This window comes from Nerophis lumbriciformis, linkage group LG26 (assembly GCF_033978685.3).
Source record: "Nerophis lumbriciformis linkage group LG26, RoL_Nlum_v2.1, whole genome shotgun sequence".
In the NCBI taxonomy this organism is placed as follows: Eukaryota; Metazoa; Chordata; class Actinopteri; order Syngnathiformes; family Syngnathidae; genus Nerophis; species Nerophis lumbriciformis.
In genome coordinates, this window is record NC_084573.2 from 28,538,669 (window position 1) to 28,564,215 (window position 25,547).

A 25,547-nucleotide genomic window follows, 5' to 3' on the forward strand; every position below is an offset into this window, starting at 1 on the left:
GTGAATTTTGGCGAATTAAACGCCTTTCTATTATTCGCTCTCGGAGCGATGACGTCACAACGTGACGTCACATCGGGAAGCAATCCGCCATTTTTTCACTTTCGTCGGTGTGTTGTCGGAGGGTGTAACAACACGAACAGGGACGGATTCAAGTTGCACCAGTGGCCCAAAGATGCGAAAGTGGCAAGAAATTGGACAAAATTTGTTCAAAATACGAGGCTGTGGGGAAAGCCGACGAAATGGTCAGTCGTTTGTTCCGCACACTTTACCGACGAAAGCTATGCTACGACAGAGATGGCAAGAATGTGTGAATATCCTGCGACACTCAAAGCAGATGCTGACATCAACTCCAAAACTGGACAGATCAGCTTTCAGGAAAAGAGAGCGGATGAGGGTATGTCTACAGAATATATTAATTGATGAAAACTTTATTCATTACTCGCGGTTTTACGTAAATTATTATACATAAACTGTGTTTACCAATAATTTAGCTTAAAAACATTTATTTTTTTCAATCATTCGAGTACATTCGGGTAGTCTTGTGTAATGCAGTATTTTGTGTCTATTTAGGTACGGTCAACCTGAGTGCTGAAATCGTGGAAAAATATATGTTCTTAGCGCGCCTGAATTGGGCTGTCTGCACTCTCAAAGTGCATGTTGTTGCCAAATGTATTTCATATGCTGTAAACCTAGTTCATAGTTGTTAGTTTCCTTTAATGCCAAACAAACACATACCAATCGTTGGTTAGAAGGCGATTGCCGACTTCGTCCTCGCTTTCTCCCGTGTCGCTGGCTGTCGTGTCGTTTTCGTCTGTTTCGCTTGCATACGGTTCAAACAGATATGGCTCAATAGCTTCAGTTTCTTCTTCAATTTCGTTTTCGCTACCTGCCTCCACACTACAACCATCCGTTTCAATACATGCGTAATCTGTTGAATCGCTTAAGCCGCTGAAATCCGAGTCTGAATCCGAGCTAATGTCGCTATACCTTGCTGTTCTGTCCGCCATGTTTGTTTGTGTTGACATCACTGTGTGACGTCACAGGAAAATGGACGTGTGTATATAACGATGGTTAAAATCAGGCACTTTGAAGCTTTTTTTAGGGATATTGCGTGATGGGTAAAATTTTGAAAAAAACTTCGAAAAATATAATAAGCCACTGGGAACTGATTTTTAATGGTTTTAACCCTTCTGAAATTGTGATAACGTTCCCCTTTAACATGTACATGAAATTACGTTTTCGGCGCAGTCCCACTAAGAGCAGACACACATTACAGGGAGACAAGAAGAGGACCGCCACCGGGTCAGCCACTTACGGCGCCCCTTAAAAAAGGTGGGAAACAGGTGATATTGGAGAAGGGGGGAAGAGAAAACAAATATTCAGTCAAAGGCTGGACTCCCGGGAGGGGGTCCAGACTGAGGCCAAGAGAAAAAACCTCATAGCCATAGCAAACTTAAACATGTTACTAGAGATGTCCGATAATGGCATTTTTGCCGATATCCGATATTCCTATTGTCATGTCTGTGTGATCATGTTTTGTTTTAGTCATGTTCGGTTTTGTTTTTGGACTTTTTGTGCACTTTTGTTTGTTTTGTCACCATAGCAACCATTAGTTTTCACCTGTCACGTCACGCACCTGTTTCACGTTCGGACTCACACACACCTGTCACCAATCATGTCACTGTTATTTAAGCCTACCTTTGTTCATCACTCGTTCTGCCTGCATTGTCTTTGTGTCACACCGGCTTATGTCTCGTTCTGACCATGTAAGTTTTCCTAGTCCATGCCATAGCTTCTGCTAATTAGCAGCTTCACTTGTGTTTTAGGCACGATTGCCTTTTTTGTTGTTGTATTTTTGTGTTTGAGGTAGTGAGTGATTTATGTTAAATAAATCCAAGCCTACCTTCACGCTGTCGTCCGGAGCCGTATTTTTGCGTTGGAAGAACAACCCCGCAGCAAGCTGCGACCACCACGTGAAACCGATATTATTCAACTCTTAATTACCGATACCGATATATACAGTCGTGGAATTAACACATTATTATGCCTAATTTTGTTGTGATGCCCCGCTGGATGCATTAAACAATGTAACAAGGTTTTCCAAAATAAATCAACTCAAGTTATGGAAACATGGAGTCAAAAAGTGCATTATTTTTTTTAACATGCCTCAAAACAGCAGCTTGGAATTTGGGACATGCTCTCCCTGAGAGAGCATGAGGAGGTTGAGGTGGGTGGGGTTGAGTCGGGGGGAGGGGGGGGGCAGATCGGGGGTTACGGGGGGTGTATATTGTAGTATCCTGGAAGAGTTAGTGCTGCAAGGGGTTCTGGGTATTTGTTCTGTCGTGTTTATGTTGTGTTACGGTGCGGATGTTCTCCCGGAATGTGTTTGTCATTCTTGTTTGGTGTGGGTTCACAGTGTGGCGCATATTTGTAACAGTGTTAAAGTTGTTTATACGGCCACCCTCAGTGTGACCTGTATGGCTGTTGACCAAGTATGCGTTTGCATTCACTTGTTTGTGTGAAAAGCCGTAGATATTATGTGACTGGGCCGGCACGCAAAGGCAGTGCCTTTAAGGTTTATTGGCGCTCTGTACTTCTCCCTACGTCCGTGTACCACTCCGTACAGCGACGTTTTAAAAAGTCATACATTTTACTTTTTGAAACCGATACCGATAATTTCCGATATTACATTTTAAAGCATTTATCGGCCGATGATATCGGCAGTCCGATATTATCGGACATCTCTACATGTTACATATAATCACAAAACTTGCAACAGAGGGGAGGGAGCTAAAAAGCGCTACTCACCCGTCCATCATCCCGAAGGGGAATCAAGCTGTGGTGAAGGTGTGGGGTGGGGGTGGGGGGGTGCATTTGCCCATTGTCCAGAGTGTAGTGATGTTGTGTCTATAGGCCTGGAGCCGCTCTGCATGCAGTGCAAGCAAAGTCCAACTCCCAGGTGTTGTTGAGGAGGGAGGTACATAAGTTAAGTTAAGTTAAAGTACCAATGATTGTCACACACACACTAGGTGTGGCAAAATTATTCTCTGCATTTGACCCATCACCCTTGATCACCCCCTGGGAGGTGAGGGGAGCAGTGGGCAGCAGCGGTGGCCGCGCCCGGGAATCATTTTTGGTGATTTAAACCCCAATTCCAACCCTTGATGCTGAGTGCCAAGCAGGGAGGTAATGGGTCCCATTTTTATAGTCTTTGGTATGACTCGGCCGGGGTTTGAACTCACAACCTACCGATCTCAGGGCGGACACTCTAACAATTAGGCCACTGAGAAGAGTAAAAGGATTTACAACATTATCAGGATATGATCAGAGACACTACAGTTGGCTAAAAGCATTAATCGAAGCGAGATATAGCCAACAGACTGAACAACAACTCATAACTTTTACCAGTTATTGACAACCACCCCCATGACGACGCTACGATATGAAGTACAAATGATAAAACATTAAATATTAAAAGTATGTGAAAGTTCGACTCTTACCTTGTTTACTTTCCTGACGACCTCCTCAATGTTTTGTAAACAATCAGAAACATCAAACACAGTAGGGGTGTGGGAAAAAAATCAATTCGAATTCGAATCGCCATTGTGCGATTCAGAATCGATTCTCATTTTTTAAATTGATTTTTTTTTAAATGTATTTACTTAAAATTTATTTAATTTATTTTATTTTTTTTTTAATTAATCAATCCAACAAAACAATACACAGCAATACCATAACAATGCAATCCAATCCCAAAACCAAACCCGACCCAGCAACACTCAGAACTGCAATAAACAGAGCAATTGAGAGGCAGAACACAGAACAAACCAAAAGTAGTAAAACAAAAATGAATATTATCAACAACAGTATCAATATTAGTTACGATTTCAACATAGCAGTGATTAAAAATCCTTCATTGACATTATCAGTAGACATTTATAAAAAAAAGAAAAAGAACAATAGTGTCACAGTGGCTTACACTTGCATCGCATCTCATAAGCTTGACAACACACTGTGTCCAATATTTTCACAAAGATAAAATAAGTCATTTTTGGTTCATTTCATAGTTAAAACAAATTTAAATTATTGCAATCAGTTGATAAAACATTGTCCTTTACAATTATAAAAGCTTTTTACAAAAATCTACTACTCTGCTTGCATGTCAGCAGACTGGGGTAGATCCTGCTGAAATCCTATGTATTGAATGAATAGAGAATCGTTTTGAATCGGGAAAAAAATCGTTTTTGAATCGAGAATCGTGTTGAATTGAAAAAAAAAATCGATTTTGAATCGAATCGTGACCCCAAGAATCGATATTGAATCGAATCGTGGGACACCCAAAGATTCACAGCCCTAAGACACAGATATCATGCACATAACATGGGGATGTGTGGAGAGAGAGAGTTTTTTTGTGGGTAACCCCCCCCCCCCTAGAGGGAGGGGGGGTTACCCACATATGCGGTCCTCTCCAAGGTTTCTCATAGTCATTCACATTGACCTCCCACTGGGGTGAGTTTTTCCTTGCCCTTATGTGGGCTCTGTACCGAGGATGTCGTTGTGGCTTGTGCAGCCCTTTGAGACACTTGTGATTTAGGGCTATATAAATAAACATTGATTGATTGATTGATTGATTTTGCATATCACCCATCATGCTTTGTAATGGATTTGGCTGGGTGTAAATTTGAATTGGATTGTGTGACACATTTATGTAAACATGATGTGATGTTGTTTTTTTTTAAATATTTGCACCATGGGCGGGAAAGATTGTTTGCAGATATTATGCATTTCATGAAGTAATGTAATAAACATGGTCATTGGCTGACACTAGTCACATGGTCTCAGATGAAGAAAGTAACTGGTAGAGCAACTGATTATTGAAAAAATGTTTCAAGACATACCGTGGCCCGATTTAGGATGCCAACCTTGAGGTTCCAATCACCAACTATCCAGCTCTGTCTAGAGGAAACTCTCTGATTTCCAAACAAGGACAGGTGTGTTCTGATTGCCAATCAGGGACAGGTGTGGGAGCCAGCACCCGGTGGCAGAACAGGAAGCAGACAGGAAAGGGAAAATGGAAATATGTGCACAGAAATTGAAAAAACTAAAAATAATTTAAAAAAAAAATACAGCTCAGACCAAACAGTGATATAGAGTGGCTAAGAAAGTATCTGTAGTCAGTTACGTGGCTTTTTCTTACCTGTGGATTTCTTTCTTTCTTTATTTGGTTTATTTCGAACATGAACACACTTACAGTATAATACATCACACAATTTCATATCATTTCCATACCTGCCAACTTTTGAAATCAGAAAAACCTAGTAGCCAGGGTCCAGGGGCCGCAGGCCCCGGTAGGTCCAGGACAAAGTCCTGGTGGGTGGTTCAGGGGTTCGCCCCCCGACGCAAAATGATTATTAGCATTCAGACAGGTTAAAATGTTGCTAAAACCATCACTTTTCTATCAGTCACAGTGACTTTTCAAAACAAAAATATTACAGCAAAAATCATATGGGTTGATTGACATGTTTATTCTGTAAGCTAACTTCAATAGTTTGAAATTATTTTGACAGTTAATGCCAGTTATCCTGTCAACCTTTCACAAGACTTCAATTTGTTAATTGAAAGTATAAACAGTATAAACACTTTTTACGGTAAACAAATGGTAAAACAGTACTAAACAATTCCATTAAAAAAAAAATTGGTGTCATTATTAACTTTCTGTCCAAGCTTGTATAATCTACTGCCTTGTTCAATTGTAAAAAATATTCTGTGCCTAAAATTCACATTTCTATCACAATTATCATACTGTAAACATGGTAAGCTAACTTCTTTAAAATTAATAGTCCTGTCAATAGCATGGACTTACAATTCAAATGTAGTTTTTTTGTAAGCCTTTCAAAAGAATTCAAAATATGAAAAATTAATGAAAATTAATTTAAGCCATCAGACACTTGAAAAGTGGCACATCACATCTCTAATGTAATCATTTGAACTTTTCAACAGAAATAGCACTGCAAAAATATTAAGGACATACTTCTGTATTTTGGTAGTTATGCTGTCAACATTTAACAAGATTTCTTCAACTTGGACTTGAAAGCATAAATAGTATAAACACTTTTAACAGTATAACAGTACTAAACAATTCCAATAGATAACATTGGTGTCATTACCTTTTTGTGGCTAAAATCCAACGGCAACGGCATTAGCAACGGCATTAGACTTGTGTTTTTTTGTCCCAACGTGGTCTTTTACATTGCTAATTCCTCCATGTCCGATCGAAAAATCTTGTCTGGACAAGGTGTAATTTGCGTAGTTTTCACCCTTTTTGGAACGGATAATTATTCCCGGATAGGCTTTTGAATATTCTTCACGGAATGACTGCAGTTTTCTTTTCGGTTTAAGACTCGTTTGCGATTTTTCTCCGGCTGATTCCATGATCGTTCGCTCGTTTGGAAACAAACGGTGCCTCGTGCTAGGCAGCGGTGCTATAAATAGCCTCGCGCATGGCATTCGGAATGGCTCGATAGGAAGTTACGGGAAGCAGTGTCGATTGTCATTGTTGTTACGCGATTTCGTGAATAAAACTTTAAAAAAAATTTTTTTTTTTAATTAATGAAAAACCGTATTTTTTATCACTGCAACCGTAACCCGGAATAGGTTGATGAAAACCGTACTAATTACGGGAAAACCGGAGTAGTTGGCAGGTATGCATTTCACTTTACATCATGTCCGAAAAGGAGAAAGAAGAAGCAAAGCTTATTTAATCCTACACCTTTCCCACTTCAGAGTGTTTACAAATATATACATCATTTACTGATCTTTTTATATAATAAAATAACATCTGTGAAATCGTATACACAACAGTTTTATAATATGTAATTAATTAATTCAGTCATTATTAACATACTGAGACGAAGAATATCTTATTTTCAATAAGGTTGAAAGTATTTCTCATAATTCTTCTTCTTTGTACTTTGTAAGCACTATTATTTTGAACAACCTCTTAAACTGGATAATATCAGTACATTGTTTAACTTATTTACTTAATCCATTCCATAATTTAATTCCACATACTGATATGCTAAAGGTTCTAAGTGTTGTACGTGCATATAAATGTTTTAAATTATTTTTTCCTCTAAGATTATATTTCTCCTCTTTAGTTGAGAAGAATTGTTGTACATTCTTTGGTAGCAGGTTATAGTTTGCTTTGTACATCATTTTAGCTGTTTGCAATTTTACCAAATCACCGAACTTTAATATTTTTGACTCAATAAATAAAGGGTTTGTATGTTATCTATATCCAACATTATGTATTATTCTAACTGATCTTTTTTTGATTTCCGGTGAACATCGTGGTGGTCAACCAAACCAATATCGGATGCCGTGCAGCAAACAGTGTGCAAACTATCTGAGTATGCAAGAGGTTTAGATGTTACCACTAAATGCAATGGAATATATCCCTATACGCCAGGGCTATTCAACTACATAATGAAGGGGCCCGCAGTTTCAGGAGCCCAAGGGCTCAGGGGCTGGACATCGAAATGAGGATGTTTCGTCAGAAAGTGCCTCCGCTGGTTGTATTCCTTTGAGACTATGTTTATTTAACTGCAAAGTAAAAACATCGGCTTCCACACTGCACTGTCAGTAAATTCATTTTTCTGCCCTAGCGTGTGCAGCTAGACAGATAGTTAACGGCACGAAGAAACAGAAGCTCCAGCAGTTTTGTTGAGGATTGATGTTCCTTCCTTTGAGTTGTTTTATTTCTTTACACTTCTTACTTAATTTACGTTTGTAAGCCTGATAATATAATCATAAAATAAACATTACAATAGTATAAGGGCCATTGTGTATTTTACATAAATAAAATAGGTTTCGTGTTAATACATTCACACAGTAAATTACAGATGTGTACGCATATAGAAATGAAACAACATCCACATCAAACATTCCACACGACGACGTGGCTCATCACAATTAAACCTAAGGTGTAGTAGCGTTATCAAATTTAGCATTAAAACGCTAAACATATGTGAAAACAAACCTTTGACGAAGTGATCACAGCAAACTCGTATGTTGTTCGTCGTTGCTTGACATCTTTCGTCCTTCTTGATTACCTCTCGAGGAACTCTGAGGAAACCTTTATCCTTTTCGCGATTTGAACGGTTCCAACAGCCTAAAACAACGTTAAGCATAGGTTATTTTTATTCGAACGCTTTGACAACAAACGCTAGTTTGACTACCACTTTGAGCCTTGCATATTTTTTTTATGAGTCAGACATGACATCAGGTGAATACAACCTATACTGTATTTTTGGATAGGGCGACCCCGCTCCACATCGCCTCTAAAAACATCGAAGACTGCAGATCTATGTCAGTATGTCCGTGGTTCTTAAGCTTTTTTGGGTCAATGGAGACCATTCCTAAGATACTTTACAATGTCATTGATTAATAAACTCATATGTGACACACACAACATATTACTGTAAATTCCGGACTAAAAGCCGCTACTTTTTTCCTACACTTTGAACCCTGCGGCTTATAAAATGGAGCGGCTAATTTATGGATTATTTTTCCGAGAATGCCCATACTGTTTTGTGTTCAATAGTTTGCATTAAACCCAAGCAGAGGACTAAGATGGTGTGTTATTGTTTGTGCTATGTCGCTATCTTTTGGATGAGTGTGCTCACTGTAGGTATTGCGAGTTGAAAATGTACGTCCTGTTTTAATGCTTTAAACCGGACATAAGCATCCGTAGCGTTTCTCCACGAAAGGATTTTTCATTCATCACTCTTAACAACGTTTGTAAGTTTTACAATATAACTAAAACAAATCTTACTGACTAAACCGTCCCATGTTTTACGTCTGTTGGAGTGTTTTCATGCATATTTATACAGGATATCATGATGTAATGAAGCTAGCGTTGTTAGCATCAGCTAGTATGCTAACACGTTTACGAGTGTCCGTGTTAGTATTATTAACTTACAATGGCATTCTTTTTGTACTGTTTCAGTTTCACAAATTCCTCAGTAAATTCCCCAAAACGTCACCGTGGAGTTATTGAGTCTGTTTAGCTGATTGGAGAGCTAGCTTCCTCAACTAGTGAGCTCATGATGACTTCTCTTTTGTTTAATCAGCCGTTTTACTGCCGTGTTACAGACACAGTTTGGAAACAATTAAGGTATGTAAATAAATATTTACAAAATATTTATTTGTAAATAACGTATATATCTGCAGTTCATTGTCCAGTGTGGCTAATATCATACTTGCCAACCCTCCCGAATTTTCCGGGAGACTCCCGAAATTCAGCGCCTCTCCCAAAAACCTCCCGGGACAAATATTCTCCCGAAAATCTCCCAATTTTCAGCCGGAGCTGGAAGCCACGCCCCCTCCAGCTCCATGGGACAGGGAGGACAACAAGGTGACAAGAACTAAATCATCCAGACTAGAGATAAATTGTATAATTATGTTTATCTTACCTAAAAATAAATATTTTTCTTAATTTAAAAAAATTTAAAATAAATACATTTTTACTATATTTTGCTAAAAACATCAAAATTATTTGTATTTTTTTCCTGACTCCTTATTACATCCAGCCATAGAATTATACATTAACATAAACATATTTGAAATAATTGATTTTAAAATATCATAATAATTCATTTAAAATGTCCATATTTAATTATTAAAATAATTGCTTGTTTATCAACAACTTTAGCATTTTATTCATTACATTTTGAAACTTTCAGAAGCCAAGTTATGTTATATTCCTTAAGATTTATTTATGCAAGTTTGAAGTATCAATTATCCAAACACAGTTTTGTTTGCATATTTCCAGGATGTAGATATATATATATATATATATATATATATATATGTACATATATATATATATATATATATGTATGAAATACTTGACTTGGTGAATTCTAGCTGTCAATATACTCCTCCCCTCTTAACAACGCCCCCAACCACGCCCCGCCTCACCACCGACCACGCCCCCACCCCCCTCCTCCCGAAATCGGAGGTCTCAATGTTGGCAAGTATGCTAATATATGTAACAAATATTTATTTATTCTAAAATTTAGTGGGTGCGGCTTATAGCCTGGTGTGCTCTATAGTCTGGAAAATATGATAGTAATCTTTAAAGTAAACAATGCAAGTGATAATTAAGAAAAATACTAGTAAATTTTATGCAACATGTTATGGCCACTCGTTATAATCATGAAATTGTTGATTCGTGGCACTGACAGTTTGTGCTGTCGTTGGATTAGAAGCCCTGATCTTTATGGTCAGGCAGACAGAATCGTCCTCCATCCTGACATTTGCAGTTTAAGGACCCATTCAGCGTCTGCCAGACTGTCTGACTTTGTTTATCCGTCCTTCCGTTGTTAATTGTTGCCAATGTTTTTCTGCCAATCTGATTCTTTGCCAATTAATTGTATTTGATTTGCTGCCGGCTTCGTTTTTGGACTATTTAGCGCAACAAGATCCTGTTTTCTTTGTGGCTGCCATCTGGTGACCAGCTTCTACAAAAGAAAAACACACTCCGAGGTTTCAGGGATTACTTTGCTGTGTCTTATTAAGTGTTGGAAATACTGCTCTGGTATTGGGTTGTACGGTGTACTGGTATTACTATAGTACCACGATACTTCTTCTTCTTTTCGTGTCTTTGAAGCATGTGGTTATATGACAGTTTCCCATTTCTTTACACAGTCTTTTGCATTGTCGTTGAACTCTGCGAGATCTTTTAAGCTGCACTGGTTGGGTAGCAGAGGACAGACAAGACAGTGCTGCATCGTGTGGTCCTCTTCTCTGCATTCGCAGGTGGTTGGGCCGGTTTTGTAGCCCCATCTGGCCATAGCAGCTTTTGATTGCCCTGTTCCTGTTCTAAGGCGGTTTAGTGTCTTCCAATGGACCCATGGTGTTTCTGACCCGGGGGGCAGGTCTTCAGAAGGGGGAATTCCCATGTCAATAGGAGGGGGGTCTTTCTCTAGTCTTTGTGTCCATAGCTGGAGTCTGGTTTCTTCCCGAGATGTTGTTAGGGGCTGGACATTGCTGAAGAAGCTTCTCCTTGACTTCAGACGTCGTCAGACCACGATACCAATGAATCATATTCGGTACTAAAAAGTACCGGTCCCCCACCCGTCGTCATCATGTTGTGTCATGCAGAGGAGCATGTTCGGCAGCGCACAATCACGGAGTACTTACAAACAGACAGTTTGTAGACAGAAAAGAAAGAACGGACACATTTTGGCTAAATAACTAAAGATAAAGTTGAAGTTAGAGCACTGAAACGCCCACAGGAAGAGGTGCTCTGAGACATCTAATATCTAAACACAGCAATGTAATCACTACTAAATCACTAATCTTTGTCTGCATGGCTGTCATGATCCGTGGTCCGGATCATGTTTTGTTATGTTCTGTTAGTTTTGGACTCCAAAGTTCCTGTTTTTGTGCACCCTTGTTTGTTTTAGTTACCATGGTTACTTATAATTTCCACCTGTCTCTGATTAGTGTTCGCTCGCTCACCTGCTTCCCGAGCACTAATCAGAGGCATTATTTAAGCCTGCCTTTGCCGGTCAGTCGGCCTGGCGTCATTATTTGCTTCATGCAACCTGCTACGTAAGTTGTTTGTTTCATGCCAAAGTTACGTGATTATTTATTGTCCATAGTCCATGCTAAGTGTTTGCTTTAGCTTCGAGTGCGATCAGGCACATTGTTCTGTCGGCTCGTTTTCTGTTTTTTGTACCTCTTTGAGTTTTGATGAATAAATCATGTTCCTACCTGCACGTCATGTCCGGAGTGGTTCGTCTGCATTTCGGGAGAACCAGTAAGTAAGCTGCAAAAACCCTGCCGTGACAATGGTGACGAATATCGTGACAGCTAGATTGCACTATGTCGTCAAGATGCATATCTTAGCTTTGAATACACTACACACAAGTGCATGAAGCACAAAGTTAGTCAACAGCCATACATGTCACACTAATGGTGGCCAACACTGTCATAAACATGTGTCATAAACATGTGCCATATAGTGAAACCATACTGAACAACAATGACAAACACATATTGGGAGAATATGTGCACCGCAACACAACATAAACACTACAGAACAAATTCCCAGAATTCCCTGCAGCACCAACTCTTCCGGGACGCTACAATATAAACAAACACCATTGGTGGATCTACACCTAACATCCACTGTAATGATACCAAGTACAGGAGCCGTATCTAGTCAATACGACTATGATTACATCCATATTTTTTAGCATCACCAAATCTTATTTTGTTTAAAAAAAAAATTATATTATGTTTATAAACTCAAAAAATATGTCCCTGGACACATGAGGACTTTGAATATGACCAATGTATGATCCTGTAACTACTTGGTATCGGATTGATAGCCAACTTTGTGGTATCATCCAAAACTAATGTAAAGAATCAAACAACAGAAGAATAAGTGATTATTACATTTTAACAGAAGTGTAGATAGAACATGTTAAAAGAGAATGTAACCAGATATTAATAGTAAATTAACAAGTAGATTAATAATACATTTTCTACTACTTGTCCTTAATAATGTTGGCAATATAATAGAATGCTAACTGACTCAATATGCTACTGCATATGTCAGCAGACTAAATTAGGAGTCTTTGTTTGTTTACTTACTACTAAAAGACACGTTGTTTTGTATGTTCACTATTTTATTTAAGGACAACATTGCAATAAGAAACATATGTTTAATGTACCCTAAGATTTGTTGTTAAAATAAAGCCAATAATGCCATTTTTAGTGGTCCCCTTTATTTAGAAAAGTACCAAAAAGTACCGTAATACATTTTGGTACCGGTATTGGTATCGTGACAACACTAGTCTGGTAAAATAAAACTGCATTTAAAAAAAAATAATTCCATCCACAATAATTGTGAGATAAGAAAACAATCAATTTTCTGTGCATTCTAAATAGTGAAAAACTGTTAGGACAAGGCAGTTAGCATTTTCTATACATACTATAAGTATGTACAATATTTCATATAATTACAGGCACATTCCTAATACCATGTATTTTTTGCAGTATTTTGGTCATTTTAGGTATTACTGTAACTTCTTCCTTGGGTGCATTAATTTCACAGCAACGGACGCTATTTCCGTCAACAGAAAACTGATCATGGCAGACTTCATGAGAGAGAACAAAGACTACTTTGGGACACAACTATGATCCAGAACCTTATATTTTTGAGCCTGAATATGCGGAGGGTGAGCTTTTAGAAGCGGTGTGCTAAGCAGATCCAGTTTTAGTGAAACACTAAGCATCATGTAGCAGTAGTGCTAAGTGCTAAATGTTTCATGGACAAAGTGAGAATGTATTAATTCAGTCACTATTGTCTGCTTCTATTGGAATGTTGACTGATAGGATGTTTATATCTTTCAGCACAAGCCTGCCAATTGAGCTGGGACATTCAACATAATTGTCACTCCTCAGGTAAACAATGCTGGGATGAACCGCTCATCTTTTTGAATTTCGAAAATTCAAACGTTTCAACACTCAAAGGCGATTTGACAGCAGCAACTTCAGTGACTAGCAAACATCTTGACTCTCGATAGTAGCTTGAGGCACTGTGACCAAGACACTGTGACACTACACCAGGAAAGTAGTTCCTCAGTGTTAGCTCCTACAATAAAAAAAAAATTAATTGTAGTTAATATGCAGGTCAGGACATGCAAATGGAATTTTTTTTGGCTTTTTTTTTTTTTCTTTATAGGCGAAATAGTAGAATCTTCATTATCTGCATGTTAGCTGCCTCGTGCTAGCATTTTTTTACTATTTAAAATGCACCAAAAAAAGAAAGACGTGTGTACTTGTCTCAGATGATTGTGTATGATGGGTAAAATTCCTAAAGAAGTCCAGATTTTCTTTACATTATGGGCAAAATACGGACAGTGACCAACAAAAACTCAAAAGGGGTACCCCAGGGGTTCATACTTGCCCCCCTATTGCAGTAAGCAACAATGATTATTTTATTAATTTCAAATGCTCAATTTCTCAATGAAAAGATTAATTACATTTGTGTTGAATATTTGACATTGGTTATGGGAATCAAATGTTTACAGAATAGATTCTGCACCCCTTTTCAGGTCACACGCCACGGAGCATGCAAGGTGAATTAACTTTTAGCCTAATATGCCTCTCTACTTGATGACTTCTGCAAAAAACTTTTCATCTGTATCCCAGCTAAAAGAAAAACATTGTTTACTGCGGCTGTCTGATACATAAAATATGCAGCTCAGTTTTAATCTTTAACTATTTGCTTGTTTCTGCTTTTGTGTTTCTTGTGTTGTTTGAATGCATATTTAATGTCTTATCTCTAAAGTATGTCAAGCACTTTGACGTCCTTGAATTGCGCTGCAGAAAAAATACAAACTGCATTTTTTGATATCTACACAGTATTAAAAATAGCTGATATTAACGTAGCTTCAGGAGAAGATGTGGGTAATTTCGGGAATATCTTTCCTCAAACTGTGACTGGATTTTTATTGTCTTTATTTATAAGCGTGTTTGTGTAAATACCAAGTTATGTATGTGGTGCTGTTATAGGGTATGCAGGATTATCTCTGCAAATATGTGTTCTAATATTAATACAGTCAAACCTCTATTTTCCTACACCACACTTCGTATATTTTTGCTGATTTTTGTATTTTCTTACGGCCAATCATTGCGCCTAACATACGGACCTCTCATTGCACAAACTTGTCCGATTAACGAACAACAGACGGAATAAAAATATGTTTTGGTGTACGAACATTGTATAAGTGTGCCATTTTGTGCCCGGCAGCACATCCATTGTGAGCGGGCAGATTAATCACTGGTGTTTGTTAGTAAAAGTACTGCTAATTTGTGTGCTTTTAAGGGTTTTTTAGCCTTAGTTTATAGTTTTGCTAGCTCAATATTTGTCCGAAGAAAGCAATGGACAAACAATTTGGGGCTTGAAACATTCAGGAAGTAACCACAGCGTTGTCGACAGTGCCTGGTAACATCCTCTTCCCTTCCGCTTTACCCCAAGAAGATTAACCAACAAGGTAAAGTGGATTTTTTTTATTTTTTATTCCTAATCAATGTAGCAACCTGGCTGTTAAAGTTCCGGAGTTTTGTGATTTTAGTGTGTGTGTGTGTGTGTGTGTGCGTGTGTGTGTGTGTGTCAGCAGGGCGACTGAAAATGAGGACAGTTTAGCTCGTAGTAGTTGCTTTTACGTTGTTATTAAATAGAAAATTGAATGTCATTATATTTGACCCCTTGTTATATTTGTTTGATTTTTTTTTTTTTTAACTGAGTACGACTGCAAAATAAGCCAACATAGGGCCAAAAAAAGTTGCAAGTGACAGCACTTTGATAAAAAATGTGAAACACACTATTGAATTCAGGAACTCATAGTGGTCTTTGCCAACTAGAGTCCTTAATAAAAGGTAAATGTTAAAGTAAATTATCCATTTAATTTGTGTATTTTGCATTGTTTTCAGCACTAAAAAGTATAATTTTCTCGTAAAAAAGGGGGGGGGGGGTGGCCGGGGGGAGTGAAATCGATCATTTGGATTTACTTTATTTCTTATGGAAAAATTGCTTTAGTTTCCACCAAATTTTGTTTTTGTTACGTTCTGCACAGGCGTAGCTTGGAACGTGTGACAGTAGTGTGTTGGTCTGGACTCCAAGATGCAGTAACAGCAGATGGTGTGCAGATAATGATATGATTTGTTAGCACAAAACAAAAACTAGTGCAGCTAGGGAATGCACGCAAAAGAAAAACTAGTGCAGCTAGTGAGTACACTAAAAAGAAAAAATAGTGCAGCTGGAAAGTGCACCCAAAATAGAAACTAGTACAGCTAGGGAGGGCACATAAAACAGTAACTAGTGTAGGTAGGGAGTGCACACAAAACAAGCTATTGCAGCTATGGACTACACACACACACAACAAAAGCTAGTGCAGATAGGGACTACACACAACACAAAAGCTAGTGCAACTAGGGAGTGCACACGAAACGGTAACGAGTGCTGATAGGGAGTGAACACAAAACAAAAACTAGTTTTGCCAGGGAGTGAAGTGTACACAAAATAAAAACTAGTACAGTTAAGGAGTGCATACAAAACAAATGCTAATGCAGCTTAGGGTGGGGAGGCACACAAAAAATTATATAGTGCATATAAGGAGTGCACACGAAACAGAAATTAAAACAGCTAGAAAGAGCACACAAAACAGAAACTAGTGCAGCTCGGTAGTGCACACAAAACAGAAACTAATGCATATAGGGAGTGTACACACAAAAAAAAAACTAGTGCAGCTCGGGAGTGCACACAAAACAGAAACTAATGCATATAGGGAGTGCACACACCACAGAAACTAGTGCAGCTAGGGAGTGCACACAAAACAGAAACTAATGTATATAGGGAGTGCACACAACACAAAAACGAATGCAGCGAGGGAGTGCGCACAAAACAAAAACTAGTGCAGCTAGGGAGTGCACACAAAAACAGAAACTGGTGCAAATAGTGAGTGCACACAAAACAGAAACTAGTGCATATAGGGAGTGCACACTAAACAGAAAATAGAACAGCTAGGAAGTGCACACAAAACAGAAACTAGTGCAGCGAGGAAGTGCACACAAAACAGAAACTAGTGCAGCTAGGAAGTGCACACAAAACATAAACTAGTGCAGCTGGGCAGTGCACACAGAACATAAACTAGTGCAGCAAGGGAGTGCACACAAAACAGAAACAGCAAAAGCTAATACAACTACGTAGTGCACAGAAAGCTAACACCTCTAGGTAACATACCCACAAAACAATGAAGCAAAGCAACATTGGTGCCAAAGAAAGTCAAGCAATGATCCAGAGGACAGGGCTGGCATATAAAGCATCGTGATTGGCAACCAGAAGCAGAACACACACACAGGTGTGTCCTGATTGCCAATCAGGGACAGGTGAGAAAGCCAGCACCCACACAGAAGAAAACAAGAGCGCGAGAAAACAAAACAAAACTAAAACTGTCAACAATAAATTGAAATGTTTGTGGTATTGACTTGTTGACATTTAAATACATTTAAACTTAGTCTGAAGACAAAATAATCCTTTAGTTTGTAAAAAAAAATAAAATCTAAGGCGTGAGGTAACAAGTGTGAGCCAAATGACAAAATGGAGGGTTGGCACAGATAGATTGTCTTGTGACGTACAGAAGCAGACCCCTCCATCCCTCCCACATTGCAGATAAATCTCAGTCCAGACCAAGAAGCACAAACAGCCAGGAGGGCTTTGGTCTGAGAGAGCCTCTCCTCGGGGAGGAAGACCATTCATCAGCATGGCAGCAGATTCATGTTGGCTATAAACAAAGCAGCTTCACGTGTGTGGCAACAAGCAAAAACCCAATTCAGAACACGGAAGATGCGACAAATGAATTTCAATAGTCCAAACCGCCTCCCCCTTGAAAAGTTTGTGATTCAAACATTGAAATGTGATCCAAATGAGGGAGCTGATTTGTGTGCGCCACACTTTTTCATGCGACGGATAAGTCCTGGGTGACACACTCCTGTCTTGTTGTCGTGATGCATTTACCCCGCCGGGCCGACGGCTGACAGCTTTACAGCCGCCACATACGCGCGCTGGGAGCTCACTCTGTCACGCCAGCAAGTCTGCGACTCCCTCCTCCTGCTCTGACGGCCAAAAACAAAGCAGGAGAGCGATGGAGTGACAAAGAACGCCGAAGAATGCCACACGCTTTGTGCTAAATATAGACTCCTGTTGCTTATCTCACGTCATCCTTCCAGCCGCCAGAGAAGTACGAAAATTTGATTTTAGTGAGGTGTGTAATATTCCTCCAGCTTTTTATAAAGTTATGAACATACACAGACATGCAAAAGGGAATGTTAAAGGTTTAAAAAAGTGCATATGGATTAGGGTTGTCCAAACTAAGGCCAAAATCTTTAGCGCATCATAAGTTTAAAAGCAATCTTGCCAGCCGGGGTATTTCCAAAGTAATTATAAATATCCGATAAACTGATTGCTCAGATGTCACCTCCATTTTCTATGACTATAAATTGTGATTTATGTTAATTAACCAAATAATTCACTTATATGACCCAATCCAAACAACCTTCCCTAGTCATAGTGCAAAAAAAATAAATAATGCAACCAACACAACAGATCAACAGACATGGTCACACATAACACAACCTGCTCACTGAATGTTGTGGCCATTACAAAAAACGTCCGCGCACCATGAAAAAATCTAAATGACACCCATTCAAATCCATTACACTGCATGATGGGAAAAATGGAAAACACGTCACGCTTATCCATGTTTGGGGAATTTTAGATGCTTGATATTTCTGATTGATTACAAAACGTTAAGGATGTCTTCACGGAAGTAAACAAGATAGGAGTCGAACTTTCACTTACTTTAATAGCCAATTATATTAATTATTCATTTTAATTAAAAAAATAAAAATTGGGCAAATTAGTGCTAAACAGACTTAATAACTACACGGTGACATTTTGGTGAATTTACTGAAGAATTTGTGAAAATGAAACAATACAAAAATAATGCTATTGTAATTTATGTGTTACGCTTGCGTGGCATTGTGATGCCGGAGGTCGTCTTTTCAAGATGCTGAGGGATGTCAGGAAGCGGCTTGCAGGTGAGAATAAATGGTTTATTCTGATTGCAAAACAAAATACTGCGCGGTGCACCACGGCACGGAAAACAAGAGGGTAGCCAAAAGATGCTAATATAAAAAATGTAGACTATGAGAGAAACCAAGAGCGTAACTTGTTGCGTAGGAGCAAACAAGACCAACAGACAGAGTGAGGCCAGCGCGTTAACTAAATAGCCCTCTGATTAGTGCCCGGGCAACAGGTGCGCGTCCGGAACACTAACCAGAGGCAGGTGACTATAATCTGCCGTCATGGCAACAGAAACAAACAAACTCAAGAGGTGCTGAAAACACAAGTGACTTGAAAACAAAAACAAAAATATGATCCGGGCAGCGGATCATAACATTATGAATACTAACACAGACACTTGTAAACGTGTTAGCATATTAGCTAATGCTAACGACACTAGCGTCACTACATTAGGATAGCACACACAAATATGCATGAAAACACTCCTACAGACATCACACATGGGACGGCTTAGTAAGTATGAATAGTTTTAGTAATATTGTAAAACTTACAAACGTTGCTTGGAGTGATGAATGAAGAATCCATACGAGTCGAAATGCTATGGATGGCTAAAGGGCTGAACGGTACTACGGTTGGGGGAAAAAAAGAAGCACTACCGATAAATGTTGCACCTGCAGTGAGCAAATAAGTCCAAAAGATGGCGCCATAGCACAAAAAAAAACACCCTCTCAGTGGGTTTTTAAAAAAAATTTTAATAAAATAATTTTTTGTTTAGAGCTCAGCAAAGAAAAATCCATAAATTAGCCGCTCTGTCTTATAAGCCACAGGGTTCAAAGTGTTGGAAAAAAGTACTAGCTTATAGTTCGGAATATATCTATATATATATATATATATATATATATATATATATATATATATATATATATATATATAGGGTTGAAAGAGCAGCTGGAACGGATGTGGAAGGTCAAGGCTAGCATGATCCCCGTGGTAGTGGGGGCGCTCAGAGCAGTAACCCCCAAACTGGGAGAGCGGGTCCAACAGATCCCAGGAACAACATCTGAAGCCTCAATCCAGAAGACCGAAGTCCTAGGAACAGCCAAGATACTGCGCAGAACCCTCAAACTCCCAGGTCCAGAGTACCCGAGCTTGAGGATGACAAAGATACCACCCCACCTTGGTGAGAAGATATATACACACACACATACATACATACATACATACACATACATACATATATACTAGGGGTGTAACGGTACGTGTATTTGTATTGAACCGTTTCGGTACGGGGGTTTCGATTCGGTGCGCAGGTGTACGAAAGAGTTTACACACGGACATATTAAGTAGCGTACTGCACGTTGTGTAAACAATACTCAAAATGCTGGACATTTGAGGCATTTAAGAAACTCTGCCCGGACAGCTCCGCAAAAGAGGACATGTCCGGTGAAAAGAGGACGTATGGTCAGTCTATCCTAGCCCGGTCGCTGCTAGCATGCAAGAGAACATGTCCGGTGAAACCGATCGTTGCTAGCATGCTAGCAGCTAACGGGCTAGGATAGACTGACCATACGTCCTCTTATCACCGGACATGTCCTCTTTTGCGAGGCTGTCTTAAATGTTTCTTAAATGCCTCAAATGTCCAGCATTTTGAGTTATGGTTGCGTGTATTAACAATGTACGTTCAGGGTTAAGAAGGGGTTGAAAACAAAACAAATTGTGCGCGCAGCAGCATTCGTGAGGGAGGGGCAGAGACAGAGAGAGCGAGAGAGTTATGATAAACGCGCATGCGTCGCCAGGCTCTGCTTTTTATCCATAGATTTATCAGATTACATTTTTTATTATCTATAGCAGGGGTGTCAAAAGTGTGCCCCGGAGGCCATTTGCGGCCCACAGCTAATGTTTTCAAAGCCCACGTCACATTCTAAAAATACTATTAAAATAAACAAAAACATAACAAAAGTGAAATAAAAAAGCTTAAAGGTAAAATGTAATTTAGAAAAAGTTGCAATGTTGACTAATAAAACAAAGCTGTTTTTTTTTTCTTTCAAACTGTCATTGCTCAAAACATAATATTGAATCAAAATCAATGTTATGAATTATTGACCTATCCAAGGTTCCGATTACTTCACATCAAATATTCCACTAAGAAAAATATTTTTGGTGGAAGATTTTGCAAATTTGGTAAATAAATAACCAAAAATTGTATATTTTGTTGTTTTCTTACTGTACCAAAAATGAACCGAACCGTGACCTCTAAACCGAGGTACGTACCGAACCGAAATGTTTGTGTACCGTTACACCCCTAATATATACACATAGATACATATACATAAATATATATATATATATATATATATACACACATACATACATATATATATACGTATATATATACACACATACATGTCATATATACAGGTAAAAGCCAGTAAATTAGAATATTTTGAAAAACTTGATTTATTTCAGTAATTGTATTCAAAAGGTGTAACTTGTACATTATATTTATTCATTGCACACAGACTGATGCATTTAAATGTTTATTTAATTTAATTTTGATGATTTGAAGTGGCAACAAATGAAAATCCAAAATTCCGTGTGTCACAAAATTAGAATATTACTTAAGGCTAATACAAAAAAGGGATTTTTAGAAATGTTGGCCAACTGAAAAGTATGAAAATGAAAAATATGAGCATGTACAATACTCAATACTTGGTTGGAGCTCCTTTTGCCTCAATTACTGCGTTAATGCGGCGTGGCATGGAGTCGTTGAGTTTCTGGCACTGCTCAGGTGTTATGAGAGCCCAGGTTGCTCTGATAGTGGCCTTCAACTCTTCTGCGTTTTTGGGTCTGGCATTCTGCATCTTCTTTTTCACAATACCCCACAGATTTTCTATGGGGCTAATTGTCAGGGGAGTTGGCGGGCCAATTTAGAACAGAAATACCATGGTCCGTAATCCAGGCACGGGTAGATTTTGCGCTGTGTGCAGGCGCCAAGTCCTGTTGGAACTTGAAATCTCCATCTCCATAGAGCAGGTCAGCAGCAGGAAGCATGAAGTGCTCTAAAACTTGCTGGTAGACGGCTGCGTTGACCCTGGATCTCAGGAAACAGAGTGGACCGACACCAGCAGATGACATGGCACCCCAAACCATCACTGATGGTGGAAACTTTACACTAGACTTCAGGCAACGTGGATCCTGTGCCTCTCCTGTCTTTCTCCAGACTCTGGGACCTCGATTTCTAAAGGAAATGCAAAATTTGCATGGTTGGGTGATGGTTTGGGGTGCCATGTCATCTGCTGGTGTCGGTCCACTCTGTTTCCTGAGATCCAGGGTCAACGCAGCCGTCTACCAGCAAGTTTTAGAGCACTTCATGCTTCCTGCTGCTGACCTGCTCTATGGAGATGGAGATTTCAAGTTCCAACAGGACTTGGCGCCTGCACACAGCGCAAAATCTACCCGTGCCTGGTTTACGGACTATGGTATTTCTGTTCTAAATTGGCCCGCCAACTCCCCTGACCTTAGCCCCATAGAAAATCTGTGGGGTATTGTGAAAAGGAAGATGCAGAATGCCAGACCCAAAAACGCAGAAGAGTTGAAGGCCACTATCAGAGCAACCTGGGCTCTCATAACACCTGAACAGTGCCAGAAACTCATCGACTCCATGCCACGCCGCATTAACGCAGTAATTGAGGCAAAAGGAGCTCCAACCAAGTATTGAGTATTGTACATGCTCATATTTTTCATTTTCATACTTTTCAGTTGGCCAATATTTCTAAAAATCCCTTTTTTGTATTAGCCTTAAGTAATATTCTAATTTTGTGACACACGGAATTTTGGATTTTCATTTGTTGCCACTTCAAATCATCAAAATTAAATGAAATAAACATTTGAATGCATCAGTCTGTGTGCAATGAATAAATATAATGTACAAGTTACACCTTTTGAATGCAATTACTGAAATAAATCAAGTTTTTCAAAATATTCTAATTTACTGGCTTTTACCTGTATATATATATATATATATATATATATATATATATATATATATATATATATATATATATATATATATATATATATATATATATATATATGTATATATATATATATATATATATATATATATATATACATATATACATATATATATATATATATATATATATATATATATATATACATACATATATATATATATATATACATATATATGTATCCACCTTAAATAGAAAATTAGTGCTAGAGTTCTGTCCTAGCTTGGTGCACCACAATTTCCCAGCCGTGTCTCGATTAACCATTGACCATAAGAGCTCAGCGCCGCATTGATGGACACTCCTGTGTGAGCCTAATAAGGACAGGCAGGATTCATGGCGAAGTAATCGGGCTGAAAAGACTAAATATCCGGTTAGAATGAGAGCAGTTCACACACACACACACACACACACAGGTAAAGGAATTCTGCTGTGTCACAGTCGCTCACAATCTGATTTCTGGGTCCCTGCTCTGGAGAACATCCAATTGGGATTCACTTATGAAGTGTCAGGTGATAACAAGTCAGTGTGAGACTTCTATCAGGAAGCAGAAAGGTTTACCTTCAAAGGAAGAGTCCAAGTGCATTCAATCTGATCAACAAATAAATACCAGAACCAAGTCCCTGGTTGATTTCCTAATATGGGAAACGTAGTATAAAAGCACTTCAAGGGAAGTAGACTTCACTGGTGTAGTACTTTTCTACCTACTTCAGACCAGTAAATATGCCTGGCCACATAATGCTGTGGGATGGCATTACACTCCTTCGCCAAGAGCTGTCACAAGTCAGTCAACATGGTTGTGCTGAACACAAGAGTTCAGTCAATGCAACTAAACTCTTGCTGGACAACCAGGACAGTCTACTTCCAAATGACGGAGGTAGTCTAACGTAAACACCGCTCTTTGGAGTTGGGTCCCAGGCTGTGAACATATACAGTAGGATTGTAATGGAGTACTTAATATAGGGTGGTGGTTGACGGTTAGGTTACATAGTCAACGGCAACTAATCAGTAGCCACAAAGCAGACAAACCTAAACTATAAAGACTAGTGGTGGTATTTGAACCCTGAACCTCCAGTCCTAAAGCCATATTATTGCTCATTTAAACAAAGATGGCAGAGCATTATGATGAAGCTTAGTAAAGTCACAAACTTCACATGAAGAGATGCACCCCGAATACTCGAATTTGCAATTCCGGAAGGTCTGAATGCCCTATGTGCTCAATTCGCCGAGTGGAACTGGAATGCTTGAATGTCCCGGGTGAGTGGAGTGTGTGGATGTTGCAACGGTTTGAATCGGTTGAGGAATGTGGCGTATGGAGAGGTTTGTGTATTGTCATTCATTTTTATTGGGGGTAATTCTTGGTAATCAGGAAATCTTCGGAACTCTGAAACGTGCTGGCTTGAATGTCCGGGGTGAGTGGAGTGTGTGGCTGTCGGAATGGTTTGAATTGGTTGAGAAATGTGGGATATGGAGAGGTTTGTATATTGGCCATTCATTTTTAATGGGGGGAAATTCCTGGTAATTCTGGGTAATCAGGGAATTTTCAGAACCGGGAAATACGCTGGCTTGAATGTCCAGGGTGAGTGTGTGGATGTTGGAACGGTTCAAATTGGATGAGAAATGTGGGATATGCAGTCAATTGTATATTTCTCATTCATTGTCAATTGGGAGAAAATTACTGGAAATTCCGGTAAAACCGGGAATTTTTGGATTAGTATTAGTATTAGTATTGTGGGTGGATGGTTGAAAGGTCGGACTCAGGTTTAAAAAAATGTTGAACAATTTTGAGAATTTAGGGCATTGTATGAAGACGTCCATTCATTTGAATGCAAATTTTCTGGAAATTTGGGAATTTTGGGAAAACCGTGAATTTTTACATATATTGATACTTGCACAATTGTCCTAGATTATATGAATGGGTTGGTGTTGGGTTTTTCGGAGTCGGTTGAAAAATGTCGTTGGAGCAACAGCTTAAATTGAGAATGGCTATTTCGGAATTTCTGGAAAACCAGGAATTTGTACGAAAAGAAAATAGTGATGTTGTTGTCCCAAGTAAAAGGAATGTTTTGATGGTGGAATGGTCGGAAACGGTTGAAAAACATGGTGATGGCGTTAAAAGTATGTTTGATCGTCTCACGGCTGTTTTCCAGGCTAGTCATTCTCTCTTTATTAGCTTTATAACCCGACTTCCTTTGGCTTTGCTTTTATGAAATCTCATAAAATCAATTTTTTTTCAATCACAACCTCGAGTATGGCAGTTTATGATGCCGCACGGTTGCGTCATGTTTTGAACTTGTTAAAGATAAAAACAAAACTTAAGCAGAGTCTTGTATTCAACCGTGTAAATAAGCAATTCAGAGTCCAGCAAGACCCGCAAAGTTTTACACGTCACACTATCAAGCCCTAATAACACACACAGAAGTACTGAAAACTGGTGCCGTTGAGAACCGGTATCGATTCCCAGGTATCCCGAGTATACCTGGTATCGGTTCAAATGTGAACGGTACCGATTTCTAGCGCTAATTACTGGCTGGCAACTAGCGCCTGAATCATTAGCTGGCAACTGGTGCGCTAATTTGCCAGTTGACAACGAGCACACTAATCGCCAGCTGGGAATCAAACAATCAAAGTCAATCAAAGTTGATTTATATAGCCCTAAATCACAAGTGTCTCAAAGGGCTGCACAAGCCACAACGACATCCTCGGCTCAGATCCCACATCAGGGAAAGAAAAAACTCAACCAAAATGGGATTCAATGAGAAACCTTGGAGGGAACCGCAGATGTGGGGGACCCCCCCGGGCGACCGGTGCAATGGACGTCAAGTGGCTCTAGTTAATAGTGTGAGAGTCCA

The 25,547-nt window shown here is 39.0% G+C and overlaps 1 long non-coding RNA gene across 2 annotated transcripts in view; it reads right to left on the minus strand.

The window, feature by feature from the left end:
• The window catches only part of LOC133623727 (uncharacterized), a 234,335-nt gene that overhangs the window by 104,525 nt on the left and 104,263 nt on the right, over positions 1-25,547 (minus strand). The window contains exon 5 of one of the 2 annotated variants that reach the window (XR_012051200.1): positions 8,039-8,170. The exons of the other annotated variant lie outside the window; for it this stretch is intronic. This is a non-coding gene — a long non-coding RNA (uncharacterized lncRNA). The remainder of the gene's footprint in view (positions 1-8,038; positions 8,171-25,547) is intronic. 2 annotated transcript variants of the gene reach the window in all.